The following is an 8138-nucleotide window of genomic DNA, read 5'->3' on the forward strand; positions in this document are numbered from 1 at the left end:
TTAGATCTTAAAATCCGCATTTTTTGCAAAAAAAACTTACACTTAGTCGTATTTTTTGCGTAAAGGTTTCTGATGTCACAATATAAAATCAGCCACACATAACATTGAGCCAACCATGCCTACTGACAGGATGCGTCAAACAACAAGAAAAAGCAAGAAAAAAATGACCTTGGTTGGGAGCACTCACTCCCGGAGAGTAGCTTGAAATTATTGGTATATGTATGAGTGATGATGTAACAATGAGATAGTTAAAACGTAACTTTTAATAGTATGTCTATATAAAAAACTAGGTACACTAATTACAATTACAAGAAAAAAGAAAATACACTAATAATGAATGAATGGCTCTAAACTTTATAAGCCACACATAAAGCTGAGTCTGCGAACATATTGATGGATTACTACTGTGGTAATTTGGTGTCTGGCAAGCATATGCCCATCCTCCCGTGGAATCAGCACAAACCCCAATTGGGTACCATCAGTAAGCTACAACACCTGGTATTCCTAAGTGGTCTCCCACTAAAGTACTGACCAGGCCCAACACTGTATTGCCTCCAAGATCAGATGGGGTTGGGCATATCCAGTGTGGTATGGTAGTAGGTAACGTATGGAAAAGAGCAGCGAGTGCAGCTGTTATGTGACAGAATGAGGGATGTTTATTATTGTGCCAGTTTTATTGAATGCATTTATCTAACCCGTTAAGGATATTTAGTTGACCGTCATTGCACCGATTGGCAGCCCAAACACATGGGTATGCGGAGGTTAAATCATATGGTCAACAGGGGTTAGTGACAACAAGCCTCTGTTTTTCCTGTACATAGCATGAGGCAGAACGAGGAACATAGCCTATTATAATTTAAGGCATGTATAACAAACAAACACAAAATCTAAAGAAAAGATGTCTGTTATTGCAGACTGGATCTACCTGTCAAAAAGGCATTAGTTGAATAATACTTTTTGATACATCAACATTAATAAAGATATTGTCCATGCTAGATGTCAGGTGTGGTGTTAGTTTGTATCAAAGGAAGAAACAAAAAAACTAGCTACAATAGCAGAAAAATGAATGATTAAGTGTGTTTATATAACATCCAATGTCCCAGATACAATTATAACCACCTTTTAAGTATATATCAAAAGAAAAAGGGGAAGGGACAAAGAATACTTGCTGCAATAGTAGACAGTCAAATACTGGCAGCCAGTACATCAGATACAATTGTTGCCATAAACTTTGCATAGGCTGATACTAAGAAGCCAGGCAAATTATAGTAGACAGTCAAATACTGGCAGCCAGTACATCAGATACAATTGTTGCCATAAACTTTGCATAGGCTGATGCTAAGAAGCCAGGCAAATTAAAGAAAAAAACACACAACACACAGCGCTGCAACTTCAGGTGCCCTGCAGTGTAATATAAGTATGTTCTCAATTTTTACATTTAAACATGCCAGAGAGCCTGGATAATTTTATAACCAGAGTTGCGGCTGAATACCACGGGTAAAAATGCAGTTGATCATACAAAACACCTACGGTGAATGGTTTTTATATACTTGCTACTCACAACCAGCATCATAAATAGCCCAATTAAGCGTTGGCTATATCATTAAAAGGTGAGGACAATCTGGATAGGGAAGGGGGGAGGGATACTTATTCTACTGTGCGCCTCCCCGTCCCGTCAAGTGCCGCTAAACCGCTTGAGTCCGTGCGGTATGCAGGCTGGGCGTCTCGCCCGGTCTCCTCTCCTCTGCCGCTGGTCTGAGGCCGGTCACGTGAGAGTGCTCTCCGTGACCCTAATCACGTACCCAATGTACGTTTCGCAGCAGGCTTGTTCACGGGTAGCGTGAGCATTGTGGCGCCGTGGGTTAGAATATATTAGGAGGTTCCACCAATCACGGCTCTTGCAATTAGATTGACACAGCAGAGTCATATAATTGATGATGCTGTGCCTGACGCCAGGAAAACATGAGCTCCATATGAGACAAATCTACTATAATTGATTGAATGAAACTGACATCTTAAAGTAATCTACATAATAAAATTGTGTCACTATTGCATTTGCAAGGAGCAGAGATGTGAGCATAATGAAGAGAGATAGAACAAATTCATGGAAAGAATTTGTTATGTAAATTGGAGATATTGAAGGCAACAGACCTTTGTATCAAAACTGTTAGGAAAAACACAAGGAAAAGGAAGCCAGTGTGGTTTGCAAAAGAAGTAGCAAATATTGTGAGAGCAAAAAAGATGGCTTTTAGGAAATATAAGCAGACACAAAATAATGAAGACAAAAAGATATATCTTGTTAGACAGAAGGAGACAAAGAAGGTAATCAGATATGCAAAGGCACAAGCTGAGGAGAAAATGGCCCAGTCAGTGGGTAAAGGAGGCAAAACTTTTTTTAGGTATATAAGCGAAAAGAGAAAAACAAAAGGCGGAATTATAAAACTAAAGACGGACACTGGGAGTCTTGTTGAAGGAGACAATTTAATAGCAGATCATCTTAATGATTATTTTTGCTCAGTATTTACTACTGAAAGAGAGGGGAAGGGGCCACAGTTAAGTTGCAGGGATATTCAGGAAAATGAAACAAGTACATTTACAGAGGAGAAGGTCCTAACAGAACTCTCAAAGCTGAAAGTGGACAAATCTATGGGGCCAGATGGGATACATCCAAGGATACTAAAAGAACTTAAAGAGGTGCTGGTAGCACCATTGACAGAATTATTCAACCAGTCATTAGCTACAGGAGAAATTCCAGGGGACTGGAAAAGAGCAAACGTAGTCCCACTGCACAAAAGTGGAAGCAAGGAAGAGGCAAACAACTACAGACCAGTGAGTCTTACATCAGTAGTAGGGAAATTGATGGAAACACTCTTAAAAGAAAGAGTTGTAGATTATCTCAAATCCAGCAATTTACTGGATCCCAAACAGCATGGATTCACTGGGGGGAGATCATGTCAAACAAATCTTATTGACTTTTTTGATTGTGTGACTAAAGTGATGGATAAAGGTGGAGCCATGGATATAGCTTATCTAGACTTCAGTAAGGCTTTTGACACAGTTCCACATCGCAGACTGCTAAATAAACTTGAAAGTTTGGGATTGGATATTAGGATTATTGAATGGATAAGATCTTGGTTGAAGGATAGAAAACAGAGAGTTGTGGTAAATGGAGTGCATTCACAGGAGGGAAATGTTACCAGTGGAGTACCCCAGGGATCTGTACTTGGACCAGTGCTTTTTAATATCTTTATTGGTGACATTGCAAATGGCATTAAAGGGAAAGTATGCCTTTTTGCAGATGACACAAAGGTATGCAACAGGGTAGACACACCAGGTGGGGTAAAACAAATGATTGAGGATCTAGGTAGACTAGAGGAATGTTCAAGAGTCTGGCAATTACAGTTTAATGCCAAAAAATGCAAAATCATGCACTTGGGTCTCAAAAATCCTAAAGCTAAATACAGTATTAATGGCACTATACTGGAAACTACTGAGGAGGAAAGGGATCTAGGAGTCACTATTTCAGATGACTTAAAAGCAGGTAAGCAATGTAACAAGGCAATGAGGAAGGCTAGTCAGATGCTTGGCTGCATTGGGAGAGGAATCAGCAGCAGAAAGAAAGAAGTAATAATGCCACTGTATAGGTCATTGGTACGGCCTCATCTAGAATACTGTATTCAGTTCTGGAGGCCATATCTTCAAAAGGATATTAATACATTAGAAACTGTACAAAGGAGGGCAACTAAAATGGTGCATGGCCTACATCACAAAACATACCCAGAAAGACTAAGAAATCTCAATATGTATAGTTTGGAGCAGAGAAGGGAAAGGGGGGACATGATAGAAACTTTCAAATATATGAAGGGTTTTAACAAAGTCCAGGAGGGAAACATTCTCCAAATGAAGAGAAGCAATAGGACACGAGGACATGCACTGAGACTGGAGGGGGGGAGGTTCAGGGGAAATTTGCGGAAAAATTATTTCACAGAAAGGGTAGTGGACAAGTGGAATAGCCTCCCATCAGAGGTGGTAGAGGCTAAGACAGTAGAGCAATTTAAACATGCATGGGATAGACATAAGGATATCCTTACAAAGAAATAAGGATCAAATAAGGTTAGTGATAAAAAATAATATAAAAAAAAGGGGCAGACTAGATGGGCCAAGTGGTTCTTATCTGCCGACAAATTCTATGTTTCTATCCTATAATAATAATAATAATAATAATAATAATAAGATGATTGTATATATATATATATATATATATAAATTCCATGATACACCAGACATAAACTACATAATGCCTAGATCATAAACATAATCGCATATTTGTCAATTAAGGATGTATAATTGATAGATTACCAAGAACAAAAAGGAAAATAATGATACAGGAAAGTGCCGGTAATTAGGATGTCCGGATTATATGCAAAAAGAAACATTTTTTTGTTTTTATAATAATTGCCTGTGATACTGAGGAGTGTAAATAAATGAATGAGTAAATACATGACCAAACGAAAGGGGGAATGAGGGTGTAAAGCAGTGAGGGGAGATAAGAATAATAGGAATATAAAGGAATTAATAATGGTGATATCATGTGATGATAAAGATTACATGGTGCCTCTAATATATGGATGACTCTGTGCACACCCTGCCTGGTTCTATATCCTCATTCAATGTGACAGTGATAGAATTTTGGTCTAAGGGTAAATAGATGTGTGGTCTAACATGTAGTTTATATAAGTGAAAAAGAATGAAATGACTATAATGAGTGTAATGGAATCAGTGAATATGTGCAAAGAAGTGCTGACATGGATGATATAATGATATAAATGTGATTATGGGAGGCAATACGAAAGAGGGTGAAATTGTGTGGTGTCAGATATGAAGATGGGAATAAACTGAGCCCAGAAAAAAATAAGTATTAATTAATGCAACTGTGAAACAGGGTTAACAACAACCGATAAAATGTGAAGTGAAAAACATGCAAACAAGGGGCCATTAAGGAGATGAAGAATGTATAATGGTTGTACTTGATTATTGTGAAGTGATATAGGTGTATGTAAAACAGAGGAAGGGGGAAGGAAAATTAATGAGTTTAATAGAAGTCTGAAGATATATGCATAATTAGGTTGGGAGGAAGGCTCCAAAGTCTGCAATAACAGACATCTTTTCTTCAGATTTTGTGTTTGTTTGTTATACATGCCTTAAATTATAATAGGCTATTTTCCTCGTTCTGCCTCATGCTATGTACAGGAAAAACAGAGGCTTGTTGTCACTAACCCCTGTTGACCATATGATTTAACCTCCGCATACCCATGTGTTTGGGCTGCCAATCGGTGCAATGACGGTCAACTAAATATCCTTAACGGGTTAGATAAATGCATTCAATAAAACTGGCACAATAATAAACATCCCTCATTCTGTCACATAACAGCTGCACTCGCTGCTCTTTTCCATACGTTACCTACTACCATACCACACTGGATATGCCCAACCCCGTCTGATCCTGGAGGCAATACAGTGTTGGGCCTGGTCAGTACTTTAGTGGGAGACCACTTAGGAATACCAGGTGTTGTAGGTTACTGATGGTACCCAATCGGGGTTTGTGCTGATTCCATGGGAGGATGGGCATATGCTTGCCAGACACCAAATTACCACAGTAGTAATCCATCAATATGTTCGCAGACTCGGCTTTATGTGTGGCTTATAAAGTTTAGAGCCATTCATTCATTATTAGTGTATTTTCTTTTTTCTTGTAATTGTAATTAGTGTACCTAGTTTTTTATATAGACATACTATTAAAAGTTACGTTTTAACTATCTCATTGTTACATCATCACTCATACATATACCAATAATTTCAAGCTACTCTCCGGGAGTGAGTGCTCCCAACCAAGGTCACTTTTTTCTAGCTTTTTCTTTCTATTTTCAAATACGTTTGGACCTTTGGGAGCACCGCTGACAATCACCATTTTGTCTACCCATAGATATCTAACTCACGGTAGAAGGTGATAAATTTTAGACTACTGTCTAACCTGTCAGCTTTTCTCAGAGAAAACATTTTATTTACTATTATTTTTTACAATCCATTTAATCCTGCGCGGTATTCCCAACCCAACCCTTTTCATGGTAACTATAGTGACTAGCAATAGTCTTCCTTGGAATACCAGCACGGATTTGCAGACTCCAAATTAATGTTCCCACGCTTTGGGGACGTAATTTGAACATTTATTTCAAACATTGGTACACACTCTTACGGACATAGATCCGCATATAGTCAACATGAGTTTCATTTTAAAACAGGAACTGTCCTATAGACATAAGAGTAAAGAGAATCTCGAGGACATTTTTCCTAGTAATATAGTAGACACAGAACCTCACACCAACTGGGAAACTGACTTTACTCAGCTTAAACAGACCCTACATAAACAAATATGTATCAACTGGGATCTCACGACATTAGAGAACTACCTCAAGAACAAAATTGTGCCACGTGGTCTTAGACCTAGGATATTCCCCACCTTCAATTTGGCCAGTGATAATCTTAAAACCGATTGGGACAGTGCTCTTTTAAAATGCTCCATGGACCTCATGGGCATCCTGATTAAACACAACCACCTCACATTAGAAGGATGTGAACGTGATCTGGAAGAACTGAGCAAAAAAACTGGAGCCCTGGGAGAAGGGTCAACAGTTTCAACGCTGTTTGGAAAAAAATAAACAAGATCTCCTTACATATGAACAAACTATTATCGAAAGGAAAAAGAATAAATTTGCCAGAGATAAGAAGGACTTCTCATCAGGTAGAATATTCAAATGGAATAAACCCTCCTGGCAAACGCGACCGCCCAGAACTTTTGACCACTATTCCTCATCAGAAGCTGAAACGTCAGGTGCTGAAGACTCGACAGACTACACTCCCACTGGACCATCTACCAGTAACCCCAGAGGACAGGGTGACAACCTCACACAATACCATCATTTTTTAGGGGATCCCCCAAGGGAGAGGGGAGCAAGGAACCACATAAACGAAAGACAAGGTGGGGTCGGAAGAGGAGGAAGAAGAAGAACGCAACAGCAGTGGGATTTACCACCACCCAGGAGACAACCGGCACGGAACACACGGAGGAGGTAATCATGGACTCCTCAGTCCCACCAGAGACTTCCTCTAAACTCAAAATTATTAATCTCTCTGCACATAGCCTAGATGACAATCAGATCCAAGTCTTGGGTAAGGGCCTTTCTTATTCCCCAACTGAACATTTTAACAGATTCCAATGGGAAAAGGACCTAAGACTATTTAGCAGAAAATTACTCCTCACCAAATTCCACAACAAAAGATCGGTACTTGAACCAGCACCCACCCAATCAAATCAGAGGGAGGAGTGTGAAAATGTTGACACATCAGAACTACTGGGACTGGAACAAGAAGCTTTGGCAGCCCTAAGGGAATTAGAATCTGAATCTCAACCAACAACCAGTTCACAGTGGGAGGTCAGTACATGATTCATCTGTAAGAAAAAATCTTCATTCTTTCCGACGGAACAGACAAGTCCTGAGGTGCAGATCTTCACGAAATTGGCATCAAAGGAATTTGACCGTATACACCTTAATAACAGCAGAAGACAGTACAACTCCAACCTATCCAGAAAAGAACTTAATGCCTTAAGAGAAATTGAATCCTGGCAGGACGTGATTATCAAGCCATCAGACAAGGGGGGGTAACGTGGTGATATGGCCCCAAGAACAATACTTACAGGAAGCATATCGTCAGTTGGAAGATAAGTCATGCTATCAAAGGATAGTATTCAATCCCATGGAGAATTTTAAGATAAAATATAATAGAATCCTGACCAATGCACATGCTGAGGGTACCATCACTACCTCTGAATATCAATACCTCCAGACAGCTCATCCGATTATTCCAACGTTTTATATGCTCCCTAAGATACATAAAAACATCAAGAAGCCACCTGGCAGACCGATTGTATCTGGAATTGGGTCACTCACCGAGAAAGCCAGTGTTTTTGTCGATTTACATCTACGACATCATGTGTTGGGCCTTTCATCATTTGTTCAGGACACCACTGATGTCCTTCGCAAAATTCATGACATTAGACTTGAAAAAAACCAATACCTAGT

The 8138-nt window shown here is 39.3% G+C and overlaps 2 pseudogenes; one reads left to right on the forward strand and one right to left on the reverse strand.

The window, feature by feature from the left end:
- Nucleotides 1–483: 483 nt before the first annotated feature.
- LOC134936980 (5S ribosomal RNA) lies at nt 484–602 on the reverse strand (annotated as a pseudogene).
- Nucleotides 603–5459: 4857 nt separating this feature from the next.
- On the forward strand, nt 5460–5578 carry LOC134937210 (5S ribosomal RNA; annotated as a pseudogene).
- Nucleotides 5579–8138: the final 2560 nt, after the last annotated feature.

This window comes from Pseudophryne corroboree, chromosome 6 (assembly GCF_028390025.1).
Source record: "Pseudophryne corroboree isolate aPseCor3 chromosome 6, aPseCor3.hap2, whole genome shotgun sequence".
In the NCBI taxonomy this organism is placed as follows: Eukaryota; Metazoa; Chordata; class Amphibia; order Anura; family Myobatrachidae; genus Pseudophryne; species Pseudophryne corroboree.